This window comes from Ambystoma mexicanum, chromosome 7q (genome assembly GCF_040938575.1).
Source record: "Ambystoma mexicanum isolate Mex_15411 chromosome 7q, UKY_AmexF1_1, whole genome shotgun sequence".
Taxonomy (NCBI): Eukaryota; Metazoa; Chordata; class Amphibia; order Caudata; family Ambystomatidae; genus Ambystoma; species Ambystoma mexicanum.
Window position 1 is genome coordinate 648,883,813 of NC_090941.1, and position 22,387 is coordinate 648,906,199.

The following is a 22,387-nucleotide window of genomic DNA, read 5'->3' on the forward strand; positions in this document are numbered from 1 at the left end:
AGAGAACTGGAAAAAACCTTCAGAACATCGAGGACAGCTGCTCCCAGGAAAATGGATGAAGACCTCCAAATGAAGTGTAGAAGCTAATACCAGGAATAGGACAATCCTCAGTGCAGAGAACAGGATCCTGCTAAGGAGGACCAGCAGGAAGCAGAGGGCAGAGGAGAGGAAGGCAGCATGAGGAGGAAGAGGAAGAGGGACCAGGGCCAGATAACAGGAAAAAGGAGCATGGGCCAATATTATCAATCTGCCGGGAACTAAGTGAAGTGAACATGTAATCCACGGTTCCAGCGGCAAAGCACCCGCTCTGAGAACACAGAGTGTCGGGACATGACAAGCCACGTTTCTGGGCAGCTGTTATCTTCCTGGAATATGCAGCTTTTCACTGTCATAGTCAGACGTGTGTGTATGGTGGCTGCGCAGCGGCCATCTTGGGTTGCAATGCCCCGCCTCCATGTTAGGGTGATATAATTTGGATAGCTCATTCTGACAGGCTATCCAAATTATATCACTCTAGCAAACGCTTGAAATCGCCTTCTAAAACAATCAAGCTAGCAGAAAAATCGTGTTTGTCACATCTGCTCAGACTTTGACTTTCTCCACCAGAAAATTAAGCGGGGGCCCTTGGGGCAACCATGATGCACGATTTACAAATGTGTTAAAACTATTCTTGTTCATTCCCTTCTTATTCTTACTAAAAATAATTCATGTACAAAAACCGCGTTTTAAAAAAATATTAAGATCATTATGTAGTGCGGGAGATGCCTAAAGTGATGACACATGTTTTGTGACCTGCATGGTGCTTTCTCAAGACTTGTGCAATCCGTGGTACATGAAGGTGTCCAAGGAACAACATTCTGAAGGGCAGACAAACGAATATAGGCAAAAAGAAGATGGCAACATGGAAGAGAAGGTTTTATTTTTGGGGAAAACAAAAGAAACAAAATACACATCAATACAAATGGTGAAGTGGAAAAAGCAATTGAAAGAAAAGTGTCAATACTTTATTGTGAAAGTCAGTGTTGTGACATGTAATCAACTACTCACATGTCCAGGTTGGAAAATGTGGCATGGTATTCCTGTAAATTGAGGCATTGCAGTGACATTTGTGACTTCAGAAATAATTACAATTCACATCTAAATATGTACCTATGTGGTAACATCAGCCATAGCAGCACCACATTGCAATGCACTGGTTTACTCATATGCCCTTTTGAACACGTGGCGATCTACGCCTGAGATGTGGGAGACCAACATTGTATTATTTGTATTTGAATTATCAGAGACTCTAAATGTACATATCCTCCTCATTTGTACAACACCTGTGGCCAAATGTTTACAGTCATTTAGTATCATGTAAAATGTAAGGAATGGAAGGGCATGGATCACTATGTCATGCTACACATTTTGGTGGCCATCTTGTTTATTTAGGACTCTGATTTTACATTATTTACAACTTGTAAATTACAAGTCTACTCACGGATTCAACATCGGAGCTCCACTACACTTTGGTGAGTCAAATCAAGCATGAGAATGTGGGTCTTGACTCAATTTAGAAACCTGACCTCTAGTATAAGACACACTTAACATATCCTTACGTACCTTTGTGATGTTTAAATTGTAGGTGCAAGGGTTGCATTCAATCACTGCACTCTCTGATATACTTCTTTTGAACAACACAGGTACTGTTTCTGCTTGCTGAATACTATGTTCTCCCTAAACCTCACAGGTTTGTGGTTTACTGTTTTTTCATTTTTTTCTACAGATATCGTCTTCTAATTGGAGTTGGTTTTGATAACTTAAGCCTAATTTTCTGGTTACAATCTGGGTGTTGAATGGATTATTAGCTTTTGGAACTTTTTGTCATTAATGGCATGTCTGTTAAATATGTAAATATTTTGATTATGGATTAGTGACATTTCTTACTCTTTATGTTTTAACAGATTTGAAAATTATATCCTGATGAAGGGAACAGATTTCACGAAACGTGTTGAGAATTCTGATCTTTGGAAATAAACTGAAGAAGTTATCAAGTTTTGAAGTTGCATACTTATTGAAATTGTTCTTAAACATTGTTTACCCTGAATGATTTGATGTTATATTAATTTGTTTACTTAAATTATCTAGATTGGCATTGGCCAGCATAAATGTGTGCAGGGGACAAGGGAATCCAAAGATTTGTAGACCACTTTCTCTAAGGGCATTGATCAGGTCAGTATCATGATTTGTAGTTTGTGTGAAAACATATGTGCAGAATCAATTTTGAGCTTTACTGCAGATACATTGTGTAGCGAACCAGAAGAAGGGCTACAGTGCGTCATGGTTCAAGGTTGTTTATTTAAATGAAAACAAAAATGCCTCTCTGACCCTATTGCTATGAGGGAAGTTCCCTACCTTCTAACACAAAACTAAAGGTGCTTGTCGAAGTGCAACATTAATAGTCCTGAGTCCAACAACCTAGTGAACTAACTGGCCCTACCACTTTAGAAAAACCTAACTAAAAGGATAAAGGAGAGACTTTCACAATAGCTTTGGTATGGGCTTCTGTCTGGCCCAACTCGTAGATGACTTGTTCTCATTCTGAAGGTTCCTTTAGAATATACTAGTAAAGTCTTCACAGTCTTTATATAGAATGTGTTGGTTAAAAACACAATTATCCTCTGTATGGGTTTTGCTTTGCCCTTGGTAAAGAAGAATGTTTCTTACATTACTTTTATCTCTGTTTTTGTTCAAGTGTTGAAATCCCTCAAGGATAATTTGAAACAGACTTCTCTGTAACTCACCTTTGTGGCACTGGCACTCCCCAAAGTCCTGTGATTCTTTGGTAGGTGTATTGGTTCTGAATCACAGTATTATACCCAGGGCATCTGCCCATTTGGGTATTGCAGGTTCCCGTTACCTAATGGGATTTGCTAGCATTGCTGCCGAGCATCCATACTCTTCTCCACATAGGACAAATGCCCGTCCGTCTTTATTAGTTTCTCGTATCTTTGTTGACTTTCCCATCCTTGGCATAAAACACACGTATCCCTTTCATTCCGTTGTGCCTGTTTGATTCTCTTAAATTCTCCTGCTGTTGGCCGCTTCTCCTGCCTGGAGATACGGTGTTCATATCTCTTTCCCACCTTTTTTACATGGGGCAAGTGCCCTTCCCGTTTTCACAGATTCTCATACCGTTGATGGTTTTGGCAATCTTTGAAAACAAAGTTCATAGCCCTCACTGGCATCCACACTTTGTAGTGTTCACTTCAATGTCAATATTCGTTTTGACGGCAAAGGTACTTGCCATGTGGAGCTCGGAGACCCAGGCTCCGCGCCACCAGAGAAGACGGTTGTCTTCTCACCATGTGTCTTCTCCTGACCGGAGTCTCTTGCTCGTTCAGAGCACCCGACGTTCAGCCTCCAGGAAGCAGGCCTTGCTTCTCCCATGCCACCGCTGGTTCCACAGCTCTATGTGGGTCAGCCTCTCAAGGACGTCGTCGCTACAGAGGCTCGCCTCTGTGTAGTGGTTGATCTCCTCTCTTCAGAGGAGTCTCCATTTCCAGTTTGCTCTACTCTTATGCACATAATCAGAACAAATTGAATTGACTCCGTCTTTCCATCAGCATTACATGAAGCCAATATAGTGAAAGAAGGGTCTTTGTTGGTTATAGTCATAACAGAAGATACCAAAGTCTTTCCAACATCCATATAGTCAGAAAGTGTGGTTTGGACTGGGAACTCCTTATGGGAATGGGAGTCCTTGTGCCCAAGATGGGAGTCACTCCCAGTGAGGTCCCACCTGCCCAGACCCCTAGGGAGGATCTTGCTCTGGGGAGAAGGGATAAACCGTCCAGATTCTTTGCAATTGCTAGTTGAAGAGAGTTGTCCTAAGTACATATGCATTCAACCCTAATTAACCAAATTGAGATGGGAAAATAAAACTAATATCTGAATAACTCAATTTTATATCACTGGTTCTCTCTGGGAGATAAAAACATGGTGTTTGGGAGAATGCGTGATATGAGGGAAGAGCAAAGAAGCATTGACAAAGCAAACATTTTTTGGGATTTGTGTAATCATGGGATAGACATTTTCCAGGCATTGCCATGATCTTGTAATGCTTACACAAGAGCCAAATCAGTTGGATTTGCCAAAGATGGTTTTTAACAGGATTTCCGGGAAAGGAACAGTCGCAGTCACACATATATTTCTTATAAGTCAAGTAGCTGAATGCACACTTGATTAAGTCATTTCTATTACACCAGGAACTGAATTTACAGCTGCAATTAAGCCATTATTTTTCAGAAGACTCAAAAGACTGCTTATATTTACCATTAGCATCTACTTAAAAGGACAGATCTAGCTCCAAGACATAGCATTGGTGTGTGTTTTATGTGGGGAGCTGCTGTTGGTAGTTGAAAATGGGATTAGAATGGTCATTGGCGATCAATGCCTGGGTAAAAAGTCAAAGACCCACAGTATTTGTGTCCCTCCTCATGATGCACAATTTCTTTCTATCTTCACTTCCCATGCCAACAGTTTCTGCTAGCAGGTAGCGCTCACAGTGCCACCTACTAGACAAAACTGTAGGATGATTTCATCGGGTGACATCAAGTTCGGGGGAATTTTCCACCCATATCAAACTGTGCACAATCTTTATTTGTTAAGCTAAATTCTATTTATGAACCTTGGAGACACCAGTTTAACAGTACAAATTCCCTGCAGCCTCCCTCTCCTTTCGGGGCAAGAAATACACAGGGTTACACAGAAAGTCTATTTATTAAAAAAAGAAATAATGAAATCAATATAAACTTAAACAGATTATCACTGTCACCATTCTTTATGAAATCCCAACAGGAATGGCTACTACAATGACCATATAGTGGTCGATTGAATGGGCAAAGCTGCATTTAACTTGAATGTAGAGATTTTAAAGCACACATATCACCATATGTGTGTGCATCTTATCTATTCCTTGCCCTCATCCCAACTATCCTCCTTTCTTTGCTTCTCTACTGAATGTTCTATCATACTCCTCCTTTGCCTCTCAGTAGGCAAAGTGCTCCAAAGCCATGAATTATGGCAGGAGGCGCTATACAAATGCAAGATAACATATGCACATTTGGTTTATCCTGAACGCACAATCACCATGCATTGAAAAGTAAATGAGAATGCAGGACAGAGCTTTCATTTTATAGACAACCAAATTAAATCAGAACATCCCTGCTTATCAAAATTTCTCTATCATTAATTGAAAATAAACACTTCTCTGTTGGACAAAAGACATGCCATTATTTCCACCAGCATTCAACTAAAGTTCAATTTGAAGACTGCCTACTTGACATTCTGACATGTAAATTGCTAAATGTATTTTTAACATGCATGTTTGGTAGAATCCCTTGGATGGTGTTTCTATTGCGTAACTTTGTAAAAAGTGTATAATTGTCATGTTTCAATGGGCAACTTAAAGTGACTCCAATTACATTTTATTTCTCGGCATGTGCAAAGTGAGATATTGTATCACTCCCAATTTTACTTGGCCATTACACAGAAAAGGGGTCATGGATCTCCCAATATTCACACCATTTGGGGCTATTTAATCAAATCCAAAATTCAAGAAGAACTTACATTTCAGAAATATTTACTAATTTCCCAGGATGTGCAGTCAATTGATGTACCCCTTAGTACTTTCAGAAATATGAGGGGTTGGGATTTACTCTATTCCCCTTTAGAGGGTAACACCCCCAATATAATTAGATTTCCCATTGGCATTATACTAACATAGTAATTCTTCTGGGCTTTCTCGAGACAGGTGGGCAACCTCTGAAGGATTGGATCAATTCTCCCCTCTAGTAACAGATTTCTACATAAAACAATGGAGATTTTCTAAAACAGTATGTTCCACATATGCGGTTAAGTTACTAATTTGTTTTCCAGATTGCTCTTACTGAGGTGAATCAAATGATTCTAGTCATTTCTTGGCCCGATATGTGATGTGCATGTGATAGATTCTTGCTTTTTATTTTCTGAAACCTTCCCATAAATATTCTGTTCCCAACTCAGAATAATGGGCAACCTTCACAGGCACTGGGAGATACAAAACTCTGACGTGTAACGCTTCTGTGCAAACATATCTGCATTTGTATAATTTGCACAATTAACAAGTATTCAAAAAATATATTGCATTCATCTGATAGTTTTTCATCCAGAACAATTAAAACAAGTATGTTGCTTCGGCATTTCTATCAAAAGTCATTCAAGAAAATGTGACCCTGCATGTAAAACTGCAATAATTTACCTTCCCATGAGATGGGTTCACAAAATATTAATGGTTTTTCCAGTACCTAGCCTGGCAACACGCCATATGGTGATGGTCTCTTTGAGGCACAGAGCTGAGCCATTTATGACACTTGAGAGGGTCTTTGTCATGGGACTGTTTGCCAGAAAGTTCTTTGAAGTTCAGTTGTTCAAAGTGATTACGTGAGCTGGCTGTCAGAAATGCCAGACCTCATGCCTGAGTAAGCATGAATTGGTTCCTTAATGGAAGACCTGTTTGATGAAAGTTGCAGATATCTTGGGGGAGGTCCACTGTGAGCCCACATTTCAGGATATATTTTTCTGTAGATTTAGGGAATTATGTCAAATGGAGGTTGTTAATGAGTAGCATTTGTTTTCCTTACAAAGCCTGTCTTTTGAGAACAAAGAGAACATTTGGTACTTTTGTATATCATGGCAGTGTCATAAAGTTTTTATCCCAGCCTTAGGGGTCTGGGTCTGGGTTTCATTTCCTTGCACTATGGCTGGAGTCAGATACATTATAATATTGCTTTCTAGCCCAAAGTTGCTAGTTGCACTCACAAATGTAGCATTTGAAGAGTTTTTTTTCCACGCTCCCATGTTATAAATGCTTCTTTAAACAGGGGAAACATTATGATTTTTTTAAATCAAAGAATTACAGTTCAAGTCTCTGTATGTTTTTGTTTTAAAATGCTGATTCCCAGTCTTGCAAAGAAGAAAGCAGAAACATTGTCGGCCTCAATTAGATTTTTGCGTTTCTATAACATGCTCGGTATTTTCATTCCAGATTTAACTGTTCTCTCTTTAATAAAGGTTGCTGGATACTTTCATATAGTTTAAATTATTTATTATTTAGCCTTGTCATTCCTGTGGGCAAGCACATTCTTGTTTTAGAGGTGCTGGTAACATCACAATGTTTCCTTGCATGTGTTTCTTTCAAATGCTTTGTGCAGGATGTAAAGTGTTTTCTTTTGCATCCTTTACATTTGTATAGATTTCCCTACAGTACAAGGCACACCCAGGGTGTTCAGTTTGCTTGGCTGGAGCAGCAATAAGTTAGCTGAGAAAAAGGGGGGCTATTAGCACTATCCTCCTCCCTTCCCAATCTTCCCCAACAGAGAGAAAACAATACAATCACACGTTATTATCATAGCTATGCTACCTGTGACACTTTCTGCAGCTCCTACCTCCTACAATCATCACTGTAAATAGATGGCTTGTTATTAGTTATCTACTCACTGACTAAGGTGCTTCCTGCTGAAATCTGTGTCCAAACTGCAGATCACATTGTCAAGTGCCAGAAGGACTAACTCAGTTTTTCATCGTTCTTGGGTTGGTAAATTTTAATCATTAAAAAGCCTAATTTTTAAAGCTAGAGAAAACTGGGTCGGTATTGCAAAATCCAGATTTAAATACAGTAAATGTGCTCTTTCCAGGCAAAGGGTGAGAAAAGAGATAACATGCAGGCCATCAAAGCCTTTATAGACCCCTGCACCATCATTCCCTGCTCACAAGGCCAGATGCAGACCTTTGTTTTCTGTCCCTTCTTTTGCCTCCCCCTTTCCTCCACCCTGCCCATCCACCCCGATAGGCTAAAGGTATGGGTCACATGACCCAAACACTGAAGCCTGACCCCTCGAACCGGAGCCCCATTTTGCACTTTCCAGGCATAGGACAAGGGAAGCGGTACATTTCAGGCTGTAAAGAGCTCTAACGAGAATAAAAGGATGCAGAGAAACGTGGCAGTTTAAACAAAAATTTGAGTTGCACCCTGTTCGCAGCATCTGAAAAATGACACATGATAGGAAATTTGAACTATTTGCAGCCTTTCTACAATAAAGGTATCAACATTATTTGACAAAGCACAAAAAGGAATAGTTAACAGAAAGAATCCAGCAAACATTTATTGAAATGGAGGACTGTCCAATCTGAGATGAAAAGCACAGTATGTCACAGGAAAATGAGGGAAAAAATGAATTGGACCTTGCATTGTGTCTGTTTTCTCTTAACTGGACTACAAAGCAGCTTTAAATAAAGATACACACAGAGATAGTGAAGATATGTCTTTATGAAAGGACTCTGTTAACAAAGAAAAAGTTATAATGCTATTCTGTTTAAGGTGACAATTGCAACATGGAAAAAAAGGTAATTTTAAAAGCTTCCTTTTGTGAATGGGATTAAGGTAGGTCTGACAAAATGGCCTTCCATATCGACCAACAAGCTACAGGAAGGGGTGTGGGGTGCCTTGCCTTACCAAGGTAGTGAAACTCGAGGTTTTTGAAGCTGAACCATAAAACCTTGTGACTGTGCTAGGAATTGCTTAACAAAATTCGGGCCCTGCAATAAAACAAATTCTCCCCATTTACAACTTCCTCCTGTCTCTGAGCTTGTGCTAAAGACCTTATATAGACAAGAAATAGCCTCTCTGAAGTGGTCCCCTCTCAGCTAATTTAATCTTTCAATCTGCCAGGCCTCTCCTGAAAGAACATTTGCAACTGGGAAGACTGACTGTCTCATCCAAGGGGCAGCCAGTCCGGGAATTATTCAAAGAGGGTGGGACTGAAGTCATAAATGACGCTGCCAGCTTAACTACAAAGAACTTTCAGCATTACAACAGCATTGACAGGAGTCATAAAATGCCCTAGCCCTGATCTAACAGTATGGGACACCAGATGTTCTCTTACTGGGCAGATTAATTGGAAATGCTATGCATAATTTTGTAAATAAGAAGAAAATGCACCTTTTAAATTACATTTGGATCACTTAATCGCTTATAACGTGTGAACGAAACTTCCCAGAGACACAACTATATGAGAAAACAAATGTTTAGCTTGAAAGGCTCTATCAGATGGATATCAACCACCATTTTTGTATGTATGTTAATTATGAAAATTAGATGAATATGGATATCTTCACAATAAAATGGCATGATCCAGTTATTTATATATTCTAAGGTCCTTACTGGAGAGCCCGTTATTCAGAGCTGAAAATAAAATGTGTGCGTAAAAACCAACATTCGTAGCACACTCATCCCACGTTCTGCTGAGATCAGACTACAGTCATTTAATTCACTGGAGTGACAGCAATTTGATGAACCAATTAGTAATATGATCACATGTGGAATATGGTGTTATATCAAGTTACAATTGTTTCATGTTAAAACCTCCCAGATGACATCACATCAGAAGGGAGGAAAACTTGGCTAAGAAGTCACTCTCATTAGACTTCCCCTTTCATTAAACACCCAATAACTATGGAGGGGTTGGGTTAGTGTGATATCACATTTGGAAAACAGTCCAATATGATACATTGACCAATTAGATCAGAGACATGATACACACCTTTAAGTGGTGTGGTTTCTGCTCTATGCAAGTTCAAACCCATAGATTCAGGGACATTCACTCACTCACTGATTGACTAGCTGGCTAATGAATTGCCAACAACAGAAAGAAGACGGGATAGATTGCTTTCATTTTGGACCAATATATTGATTACTAGTAGTACACTGTAAGAGAGGCCTACCTGGAGTTAATGTGCCAGGTCTTCTTCAGTGTTAGAGACAGCAGACAGGCTTTGGAGGGAAACTGACTGCATCTTACTGGTTTATGGCCACATGTTCCTAGAGGGGAAGAATTCAACCAGTTGTTAAGAGGATGCCCAGCTATCCGTGATACAGACAAAATAAACTCCTATGTACGTATATGGAACCAGAAAAACACAAGGAAACACTGTGCAAAACCTTTTCCTGGAAGAGAGGCATTTTGTGACAGCTCTACCAAAATCGATCTTAGTCTCATGTTACCTATCTACCTACAAACCATCTGAACTGACAATCCAAAGACATTTCAACCACACAAGGAGAGAAGAAGTAAACACCATGGATGGACTTAACAAAGAAAATACCTCAAATACAACCACTCACCAAATGTACCATTCATCACCAAAGACTGACTAGACAACAGAACTCATAATCACAAACCCACAACCAGCCCCGAAGATGACATAGACCTGACAAGCAACCTACTAGAGCTACTCGATGAAAAACTGGAAACAACAACCATCCACACCACAACCCAGCCACCGAAGCCAACAACAGGATCGAAAGAAATAAAGAACCAATCACAGTTCGACTTACCGACACATACCGCAAAGGACAAACAAACACCGGAAACTGAAAAGATTCACTGCAGCCTAGTCAACTCCAGATCAATGTCAAACTACAGGACCAAGATGCACAAGCTCCTCAGAGATGGTGGAACTTACATCCCTTTCCTCACAGAAACCTGACTTATGGAGGAGTTCAAAGTAATTGCACAGAAATCTCTCCCGAATACCTTCAAACTTAGGCAGACCAACCGAGAGGGAAAAAGAGGAGGTGGCCTAGCTGTTGCATACAAAGACCACTTTAAAATAATCACAACTGTCATTAAATATCCCACATTTTGAATCACTCTCCCTCCATCTAACTCTGAACCTTGAAACCAGTCTTTCACTCTACTCGTTTACAGACTGGCCACTTACAACTGGCCTTTCACAGGAGCCTTTTTAGACATCATAAACGATATCACCATAAAACGCGACCACCTGATCATACTAGGGGATTTCAATATCTCGTTGAAAGAGGAAAACACTAACTCTGTCAAATCAGTGACCTCATAACTATCCATGATGCATTTGCAAGAAATGGTGAAGGGAGCAGCCCACTCAGCCCACACTTTTGTTGCAATCGTCTGCAAAACAGAAAAACAAGCTAGCTACAACTGCCCCCCTAAAACACATTCTCTGGAGCAAGCACATCATGATACCTTTCTTGATTCATGCTCCAGCTTGAGTACATGCCAACCACATAAACATAACTCTACTTAAAAAAAGAAACTGGAATTCCAAGTGTCCTTTTACATATCGCAATGGGTAGTAGCTATCTCAGTCAGGCAAACACACCTCTTTCTTTCCATCTGCTTTCACCATGCATGTTTCCCTGGCCTACAAAATGTAGTGTCCAGCAAGGTGTTGGCTGCCTCCATCTGCTTTAACATCATGACAACTGTGCCATGGACTCAAAAATTCTCTTTCATTTAAGGCCAGCTGATCCTGGTAAGCCCCCTCAGGTACATTGAACATTTTAATTAGTGATTGCTTGACACAAAGGGGACATGGGAGGATTGTAGCCCCCAGTTCTTCCTCATGCATATCTAGAGCTTCAAGGGAAGAGTCCCTTGGTCCAGGGTGGCCTTTGAGCTGACTGTTAGTGATAGGTGTCCTGGCAGACCTGAATAAGCAGCATTGTTTATCTATATCTTTTTGAGGCATCAACCCTTCCCATTCTATGTGTGGCATATGTCTATGCTGTTCTATTTCTATTTAAAGGCTCAGACTGCCTATGGCAAGTCTAAAAGATAAAGGAAGAATAAGGTGGACACTGTGTTTGATTCTTGCATAGTGTGTGCTGTCACATGTTGGGGGAGGCTGTGGCAAGCATTTGCTTCTAGGCAATGAATCAACACGTTAGCAAAGAACCCTACTGTAGATGTGTCATTGTGCATAGAGTGAAATCCAGCATTTTCCTGTTCTACTGCATACAGGTCAGAGACTCCTGCACTGAGAACATCAGGTCTCCTCTTTTGGTTCCCTTTACTGCTGGCTATGTTGTTAGTGCCTACCATCCAGAGTATGCAGTGGGATGAAAGATAGAGGCATGATATTGATTTCTTATCTCCCTTTACTTCTAGTTACACTCTCTATCCCGAGGCACCTCTTGAGTTCCAAGTCTGCAATGGAAATACAGCATTGGGAGGGTAATTGTCTTGTGGACTGTCCTTTCACTTGTCCATGGGCCACATAAACCCCTGGTCCACTTTCACCAGGTTTCTAGGTCACTACGCTATGGCAAGTAGCACATAGGTGAGGAGTTAATATCTTGTTGGGTATATTGAGTCCTGCAGAGATAAAGATCTTGCTCTCATGTTATTGGGCCTGGGAGTAAGAATATGCCCTTATTGGGTTGCTCTTTCATGTCCCTCAGCTACATCTCAGTACATTCCTGGCCAATGTCTCTGATGAACCACTGGATCCGTAGACAAGATAGTATTTGCAGTTAGTGATGAGAGAAGGTCCTGTATATTGCGGGCAGTGCCTCTGCTATCATCTCGGCTGATGGGCTATAGGATCCGTAACAGCAGGCTATTCTTAAGGATGTGCTCCTCTTCCATGTTCTGCATGCAGCTTGTAAGAGGGAGCAGGGAGCCATTGTCCGTGTCTCTACATATGTGTGGTCATTAATGTTACAAACTTTGGGTGACATGGATGTGTTGTGCATAATTCTCTTCCTGTCACTTAGCCTCCAACTACTACAAGGCTCTCCACATCAATAATAAACATTGCCTTCTCCTTTGGTTGCATCGCTCTAGATGAGGGACGACCATTCAGCACTTTTGCTTTGGTCACGTACCTTCAGATAATTTATCCATTTTTTAAGACATTCATCCAAGCTGCAACAGCGTTGATATGAGTTTGGGTGGCCTTTTGAAGTATGGTTTTGCTACCCTGTGATCATGAGGGATGCAAGAAGATGCTCCCCCACCATCATCACAACTTCATTTACCAGGACCGCCAACCAGTCTACTGAAAATGTTGCATTTGGATCATTAATAAGGATACACTTATGCACAGCAATTTAACAATAAATCCTAAGGAAACTATTGAAGGTAAAATGGAAGGGCCGGAGAATAACCAACTAAATGCAGACCTGGTGGAGATGCAACTGGATGCCTGACCGATAGAAATCGAATCAAGGGAAGAAGAAGTGCTCCTTAAGCTCGATGACCTGGAAAATCGCAAGCGTAGGAACAATATTTTGGTCCTCGGAATGGAAGAGCATGACAGCGAATCGCCCCCTGGAAGTGGATAAAAAGGTACAATACATCATTAGTCTCCTCTTTGAAGCTGAAGGTGGGAAAGTGGTGCAAATTGAATGGGCACATAGAGGAGTGATGGCTTTTGGAAAATGAGGTGCTGGCGAGGTAGAAAACAGAGATTGAGTATGATGGAGGACGGGTCCGGTTATTTCAGAATTTGTCTGGTCTCACCCTGTCCAGGAGACGCGATTGTCACCCGCTCACACAATGGTTGTCAGAAAAAGGAATTAGAAACCAACAGGCCTACCCGTTCACACTGTACTTTGGGTGCAGAAATTACGAATTCAGAATTACCACAGCTGAGGAGGTGACACTACTTGAGCCATTCATCAACAGTGCCAAAGTAGAGGCAGGAAGGTACCTCCAAGGAGAGTGCTGAGTGTTGTCTTCCACCAAAAGGCCTCCCTAAATGAAAGAAAGGGAATGGTGGTCGGAGGTACATGAAACTGGTCCCGCCATCCCCAGGAAAGAAGTGGTTCTGGTTTTCTGTGGACACATGCCTAAATTAAGGGAGGCAGTGGTGAACTGACATTGGCAGTTGAGGGTGGTAATACTTCCCCAGTGGCCCTCTCAGTTGAGGAGGGTGTCTTGAGGTGAATGGTTGAAATTGTACAGTTGCACTGGTTTTAAAGGGTATGGGGTAGTGTGGGGGATTTCTCAAGAGTAACGGGTTTGTACAGGGAAGTTTTCTAGTGTTGAGGTGTTGTATAAACCCCAGAAGTGATGTACGACCAGAAATGTTCACAGCAGATGGTCTCGCTAGGGGATGATGGCTAATACGAGTGGGGTTTCGGTGGGGGAGAACTAAATATTGTTAGGAACGTTGAACGTAAAAGTGTTGAACTCACCTATCAAAAGATCACTGTTCACGCATGAGTTCCCTAGAGTGTCAATGGATGTACTCAGATAGGTGCAGGAACGTCCCCTGAAGGGGGCTGATCTGAGAGATGTTCATTGGGCCTTCAGCGAGGAGAAGAATGGTGGGATGGGAATTCTCCTTCACAAAAGGCTGTGGTTGATGCACACAAACATGTTTAGGTTGATAAGTGGCCACCTCTTAATAGTAGAAGGTATGTTAGGGGCAATTCACTTGGTGCTTGCCTCCGTATACAGTCCAAACCAGGGACAAACAGCATTCAATGCACAAGCACTTGACAAAGTGATGGCAGTGAAGGGAGATCTGACCCTAATAGGTGGTGATTTTAATTCATGGGCGGACAGGGATTTTAATAGGCACTCACTGCAAGATGCACTGGGTATGTCCATGATAGGACATATTAAGATATTTCAGTTTACTTTAGAGAAGACAGGTCTTGTAGATGTTTGGAGAGCAGTACACCCTCAGAAGAGAGGACACACCTTCTACTCAACACCCCATGAAACCTACATGAGAATTGACTACTTGTTGATTATCCGGGAACGGGGGTGGATAGAATGCAACAAAGTGAGATAAGGCTGATTGCGTGGTCAGACAATGACATGACAGGGGTTGGCAAAAGAGATTCGAGGTGCAGGTGCAATGACATATTGTGGAGAGACCCTGTGTTTTTCGGGGAAATTGAATCAGGATATATGGGAATATTTCAAACTCAATGAAACAGGAGATGTGGGTATGACTATGATTTGGGTGGCAGGGTTGGCAACGTGGTGTGGCCAGTTGATATGTGAAGCAGCGAGGAGAAAGCGCAAAAGGAGGTTATTGGAAGACGCTCTGCATATGGATTTATGTGAATTAGAGGAAAGAATGCATGACAGTTGTTGCTATGAGAAGGAGGACCTTCTAGCCTTTGAACATAAACATATAGAACTTAAGGTGATTGGGATAAGTGATACAGCGAGTAAACTGTATATCTTTATACAAAAGTATTATGAGAAAGGGAACAATGCGGGTACTCTGTTAGAATCATGATCAAAGGCCTCGGGGCGTGGCGGAACCTCCGTGTTCCCCTGCCCCCGACTTCTCCTCGCTCCAAGTGGGTACACCTCCGCAGGCGGCCACAGTGTTTCCCCGCTCCTGTTCTCTGCTGCGGCCTCGGCGTGCCTTGGCGTGCACCGTCTGCGTGTTGCTCGGGACCGCAGGGGGAAGGGCCGCGGAGACCTCGGGCGGCTGAACTCGGCCCGTGGGTTTCGTAGAGACTCCTGGTTTGGACCCCATGGGGGGGCAAGGGTTCACACAGCCTTTTTTGAGGGGCTTGGGAGGGATGGGCTCCTTCTTCCTACACAACTCTGCAAGTTTCCCAGGGCTGGGTGCAGAGCTAACGGCTCAGGCGGCCATCTTGCCTGCGCCCCCTGGTGGCCTCTCGGGATCACAAACTTTGACCTAAAAAAACATATCGAGGCTTGGTCACGCTTCATAAGCAAGGTCTTCCAGAATTGTACAAGAACGCAAACGATGCCAGCATCCTGGAAGACGGCCTGTGTGGTACAAATGTTTAAAAAAGGTGTCAAAGACAATCCACTGCACTATAGACCAATCAACTTACTGGATACAATTGGCAACACCAATTTGGATCGCTAGCTTTGGACAATTTCCAGGAATGGACTAACAGACTGCTAGCTTGGACACCTTTCACGCAGGTTTTGTCAACGGCTTGGGGACCACCGCAAATATCCTGCTCCTAAGCAGCGTGAAGGGAAACCCAGAGACTTCTTAGCGTTTTTCGCCTGGACTAGGTCAACTGGAACATCTTAGGGAGCAAGTTGGACAAACTGAAGTGCCCAAGACCCATTCTGGACCCAATAATGGCCCTCTACTCAGGAACCATCATGCGAGTAAAACTGAATCAATCAGGGCTATTATCTAAAGAAATAACTACAGCCAGAGGGCTGAAACAAGGTTGCCCTTTAGCGCCAGCCCTATACAATGCTTACATAGGTGACTTTAAAAACTGCGAGGAGAGAGTCAGGGCCTTTCCTCTTATACTGGGTGACTCAGAATTGTCTAGACTCCTCTACACTGAGGACATTATTTTAATGGATCAGACCTCAATAGATCTGCAGTGGCAACTAACCAATTTACTAGCCTACATAAAGGAGAATAACCTGGAGTTGAATAAACAGAAAACCAACATAATGTCGTTAGAGTAATCCACGAAAAAATTGGAACATCTAAAGTGGACTCTTGATGGAGTCTCACTGGAAACAGTCAAAAGCTTTAGATATTTGGGAGTCTCTATGAGCAACAGTCCAACTGAAATCCCAATGCAGGAAAGCCTTTATGTAAAAACAAAGTCCTTTGGCATAAACTTGAAGGGTTGTTTTGTCGAAAAGTTCTAGTCTTACCTCAATCAACACCAATGGTACTGATCCGGTGAGTGCTGAGCCTAATGTCATTGTATGCGACAGTGGCACGAAATGGCTTAATGCTGTTTAGAAAGACCATCATCCCAGCGCCCCCTTTGGTCCCTGAAATTATAAAGAAAGAAATAACTGGAGGAAACTGCAAGATACTTACAAAGTGGTCAGCAAAGAACAAGATCCTCCTGGAAGCCTTGTGAAGTTCAGAAGAAGAGCTGATGACTAATCCAACCAAAGTTAAAAAGCGATTACTGGAGCGTGATTGGTTCCAAACGTTTGATGAAGCAGCAATGTCAAAACTCACCAGCACATTCCCGCATAATTTCACAAAAGTAAATCAAGTAAGGCCTTACTTGGCCAAGTTTCCTGACAAAAAGGTACGACAAGCCTTCCTGCGGATCTGCTTAAACTTGCTATATACAATCAAAATAATAGCAATCAGAAGCAAAACTAGACACAATACTTGCCGGTTCTACAGGCGGTCAGATCAAGTGGAAGCAATAAGACACCTCCTACTATCCTGTATGGGGACTCAAGCTGAGCGTAACATCCACCTCGGCCATCTCTTTAAGGACTTATGTCATTACAATGAGAAGGAATGGTCGGCTAGGCTCATGAGTGGAGATAAACCGAGCTGGTTGATTGCAGTAGTCCACTTTTTTCAGAAAATTGGCCTAGAAGGGCCCCTACTAGACTCAGAAGAAACAACAAACTCAGTGAGAACGGGATCTGAATGAGCCTGGCACAGAATTTGTGGGTCTTGTAACAGAAGGACTGCAATCACATGACCAGGTCTCACTGACATTGAGCCTGCTTACCAAATGGTTTTTATGCATGAAAAAATGCATTCTTGTAAAAATTGTTTTTCAATTAAATCAAGTATAAAAAACCCCCCCAAAAAACAGAGAATTTGCCAACTTCCTGAGTCGGGCTTTTTATTGATGAAAGTTATTCTGCATCGTGTCCATCCTATGTTGTGTTACCTTAGTTAAAAGGACCATAATTGTTCACTTTTAACATACCAAATGTGTGTATCTTTATTTATCAGTGGTGCGATATCTGGCAATTATCTGCGCCAGCACTCATAAAGCTATGTTAGGGTGGGATTGGCAGCACTTTTTAAAGCTAGAGACTTAACCTGTCGACAATGTATAAAGAAACCTTTTATTTAAAAGCTTTAGCATTCAATGCCACTGCCATCTGAAAGGTATTTATTTATCAGTATTTGTATTTTTTAATACAAAAGTAAATACAAATAACTCAAACTTTACATATTTGGTATTAGAAAATAATATAGAAAAACATTGGTATAAATAGAAAAGAACATATATTTCTAATGACCATAATCACCAACATGTGTTTCACTCTCTATAAGCTTCTTCCAGGCTAATTGGGCATTATGATATTTTGCATCAATTAATGTTCTTGTTGACCAATTGAACCAATGTCATAGAACTATTCTCCTGATACAAATATATTAGAAAAAAAGTAAATACACATATGTAAGTACAAAATACCGTAACAAGTACCTAATAAATAAATCAATACAATGTTGCAAATAATGGATGCCAAGATCAATCAAATCAAATTCAAATTTGCTTTTTTTCGGCACCAGGATATGAAAGCATGCGGCATCATACAGTTCCATAAACTAAGAACAGAAATTTTGTAGAACACATAAATATATATAAAACGTGCAACTGGTAAAACAATTCAACAATTTCAGACATCACATAGCTGCTGGCTGTTAAAGTGAAGTGCAGTACAGTGTAGTTACAGTGCAGTTATTCTAAAATCAAACACTTACTCTAGTTTTCAATTCATCCTATACATATAAACTCTGTATTACATACATAGGCAAACATAATTGCTATGCAAAACGTTCCATTCAAGAAGGCCAATTCAAACATTGATTTCCAGAACACATTAAGGAGGACCCATTAACAGTCTTCCAGATGACTACTTATAAAATTCTTCCTCCTATTTAAAATGCAGCAGATAAAAACGAGGAGACCGCAAACACACTGGAAGAGATGAGCAAGATTTAATTCCCCTAAGAGCCCCACTTCTGGAACAAAGGCCATACTAATTCCAAATTGGTTTAAGCTGCCTTCGCCAAGCAGCATTAGACCAAGGGCATACAAATAAAAAATGCAATTCTTCTTCGTCATACATAGTGCATAAAGGACATTTAGTCAGCATGTCCTTTCTCCAATAAGCCATGAACGTGACGAGTAGCAGGATTCCAAGGCAGTTTTCTATATAGCCTTTTCATCTGCCTTTGGGCTTGGTGGTCAAGATACTGTTCTATTGCCAGATTAGACTTATTCGATATATAGTTAATTTATAAAAGTCGAGAATAACAACTATCCAATCTATCTGTCTATGCCCAATCATAGAAACAATTCTTGAGAATGCCTTTAGAGGTTGAACCATATCTGGTTGGATCAGTCCATAGGAATTCAAGGCCAATATTCAGAAGCATAGATTTCACATATTTGAACCACAAAAGCGATTTACCACTGCTCCACTGAAATATATCTAATAGGCCCTCTCTATAGGGCGTTAACACATCAGTATTCGGAATTCTAGGCCAATATGTAAGTGGTTTCAACATAATGTCATATTTTCCTCTGTTAAGCCTAATTCGAATGCTGCTGGAATAAAGGGAGCACTATATGGGAGTCCCAGGAGTCTTTACATAAATGTATTCTCAACTACCATGGCCCTATAACTCTGCTCCATATTTAAGGGTTGGTATAGCATGGGCCTTGTATACCCTTATAGCAAATGAAAGTATTCTCCCCTGAAACAGGAAGTGAAGCCAGCAACCACACAGCTTTGTCTGGTGGGTGTCAGGCCACTCTTATCAATCTGCTTAATCCATTTAATATTACTAGTAAATGTGATTGCCAGATATTCAAAGGAATCAAAGAATTTAATACAAGATCATTTAGGTAGAATTTTGGAGATGCAGAGCGACCACTGCTTGTAGGATGGCATATCGTAACTTTCGTTTTTTATTTAGTTATAGTTAGAGCTTTGTTCCCACAAATAGCTGAGAAAGTGAAGAGCTGATGTTGTAGGCCCACTGATCTTTTGGCTAAGAGGACTGCATCATATGCAAAGAGTATAAGACTCCATTGGTGATTACTTAGACTTGGAGCATCCATCGCCGTTGCACTGATTGTTGAGGCTATATCACCAATACATAATAAAAATAAACAAGCCAGCACACAACCCTGTCTCACACCATCATTAATGGACACTGCGTCTGAACACTCTCCACTTGGACCCCACTGGATATGTGCATATTTATTATAACATAAGGACTTTATTCCACTGCTAAGGTTATAAAGGACCCAGAGTTCATCAAAGGTTACCCATGATAACCTCATCCTTAGGACAGTATCAAAGGCTGTCTGCAAGTCTACAAAGGCCAAATAAATCGTAGATCACACATTCTGCAGCCTTCATGCCTGATCTAACGTGGAGACTCTTTTCGGGAATCCGGACTGTGCTGTTGAAATAAATTTACGTTTTCAGCCCATTCATCCAAACAATAAAATAAAATGTTTGAGTAAATTTTTGATATGGCTCAGTGTTTTTATGGCAAAACCTAAACACTAAGAAAATAGGGGAAATTAAAAAGAAAGAAAAAAGAATAAACTGCCAATTTTCAAAAAGGGCTCACGTGCTGATCCACAAAAATTTCGGCCAATAGCAATAATTGATGCTGATAGTAAGTTATTTGCTACATTAGTTTTGGACCATTTGGAAACATGGCAAAGATCATGCAATAGAATTCCTTTATGGCAGACATGGTTCAGGAAACATCATGCTACCTCACTCAATGGATTTTTATTGAAGCTTGCTGTCAAACAGGTTGATTCCCGTAAATGTGAATTGCTCTTTGTGGCGACTATTGACTGGTCAGCAGCTTTCTGACGCAGTGGACCGTGGTCTATTGTGGAGTAAGTTATTGAAATGGGGAAACCTACTGGCTTTGCTATGATTGATAATTGGTTTGTACTCCAAGACTAAAATACAGGTCGTCCTGGACCATGAGGGCAACCTGTCAAGATGTATATACTTACTTTTATAGGGCTTCAGCAGGGCTGTGTTTTTGGACCAATTTTGTTTAATTTATATGTTAGCAATATTGGTGACTATCTTACTCCAGCTGCCCTTGCTACGCCAAAGATTCAACATGTGAAGTTACTCTGGCTGGCATATGCTGATGATTTTTTAATTTGAGATCATACTGCGATGGGATTACTGCATTTACTGGCGACATTCTCCAAATTCGCAACTGAGCACAGACTGAAGTTCAATCCTAGCAAATCCCAAATATTGAATTTTTCCTAAAAACGTAGACCTAAATCATTTACGTGGAAAGTATAACATGAGATGCTTGAAAAAGTGACAGGTTTTGTGTATTTAGGTTTCCCCATTGCAGTGAAGGAAAATGTTTAATTTGTTAAGGAATGGTTATCCTCAATGGGAATGGCGTTGAGCAATCAATTTGTTTGTGTAGACACTAAGTATGGGAGATACTCAATGTTACCCCCCACTAAAGTTCTATGAGGGGAAATTTGTAGCCAATATTTTGTACAGATTTGAGATACTCCCAGTCTAGGCAATCAACCTGCTTTCAGGTATAGATGGCCGGTTGTGGAGGAGGACACTTCAATTGTCTCAGGGGACTCTTATATCGCTAATTTGATATGGACTTGGTCTACTTTCTCTTAAAGGCCAAGCCCAGTGGAAGTACCTATCGTTGTATTTTAAACTTTTGTGTCCCCCTTCCTCTGCATCCTGTTATGAGGAACTTAATAGGTTAATGTTGAGGGGTAAGGAAGCATTTATACAAGAACTATCGGAATCATGTGATATGCTACTTACAGACCTGGGACACACAGCAATGATCTCCGGGAGAATCCAGGAACAGTGACAAAACTGTTATATACGAGGGATTGGACAGGGACAATGGATTCTGTACATTCTTATGATTGACTTACCCACCTAAGATCAGATTTCAAATGCATTGGAGTAATTGACCCTTATTTAACTCTATATCCACACAAGACAGTGAGGCGATTATTTCTTAGATTTCACATGAATCAAATTCAAACAAAAGATATCTTAATACGGTATAAGATGCTAGCGGCTGATCAGGGGGAATGTAAGTTCTGTGCAGAAATATTAGAAACAATAGAACTTTGATAACGGTCTGTTATGTCCTAAGGGGTAAATGTGAAATACATTTTAGATGGTTTTTAACAATTTTATCTACATTGCAGATTGATTCTTTTATTACATTTTGTTTTTGCAGGTAGAACTACCTCAGTGGTATTAGCAGTCACAGGTTTTTTTTTAAATTCTTGCAGATAGACACATTTGTATGTTGAACATTTTTATGTGAAATTTATATTCAATTGTATTCTTATTTTATTGTATACCATTTTGTATATGAAATAATTCAATTGAATTGTATTGTTAACGTTTTTTTTAACCATTTAACAATTAATACAAAAAAAGAAAGAAGCCTGAGAGAAACAGATTAGTGACATTCATAATTTCCCAGTGAAATACTCTATACTGACATGTTATCAAACACTGTACTGCCAACAATATTGAATGACTCACTTCTCAATCACGACTTACCCCGAGTATACATATACTGTTTTTAATTTTAAAAGATGTCATTCACTTGTACCATTGATGATAGGATTATATTAAAAGTGTTGTAAATAGGTAGATATTACTGTATATTTGTGTATCGATGTTGGCAAAAGTTACACAATATGGTTAAAGGTGTTTTACGGCCTTTGCAATCCATACTTTTGACATGATGTGTATCTTTTCACGTACGGCTGAAAAAAATTAATTAATCT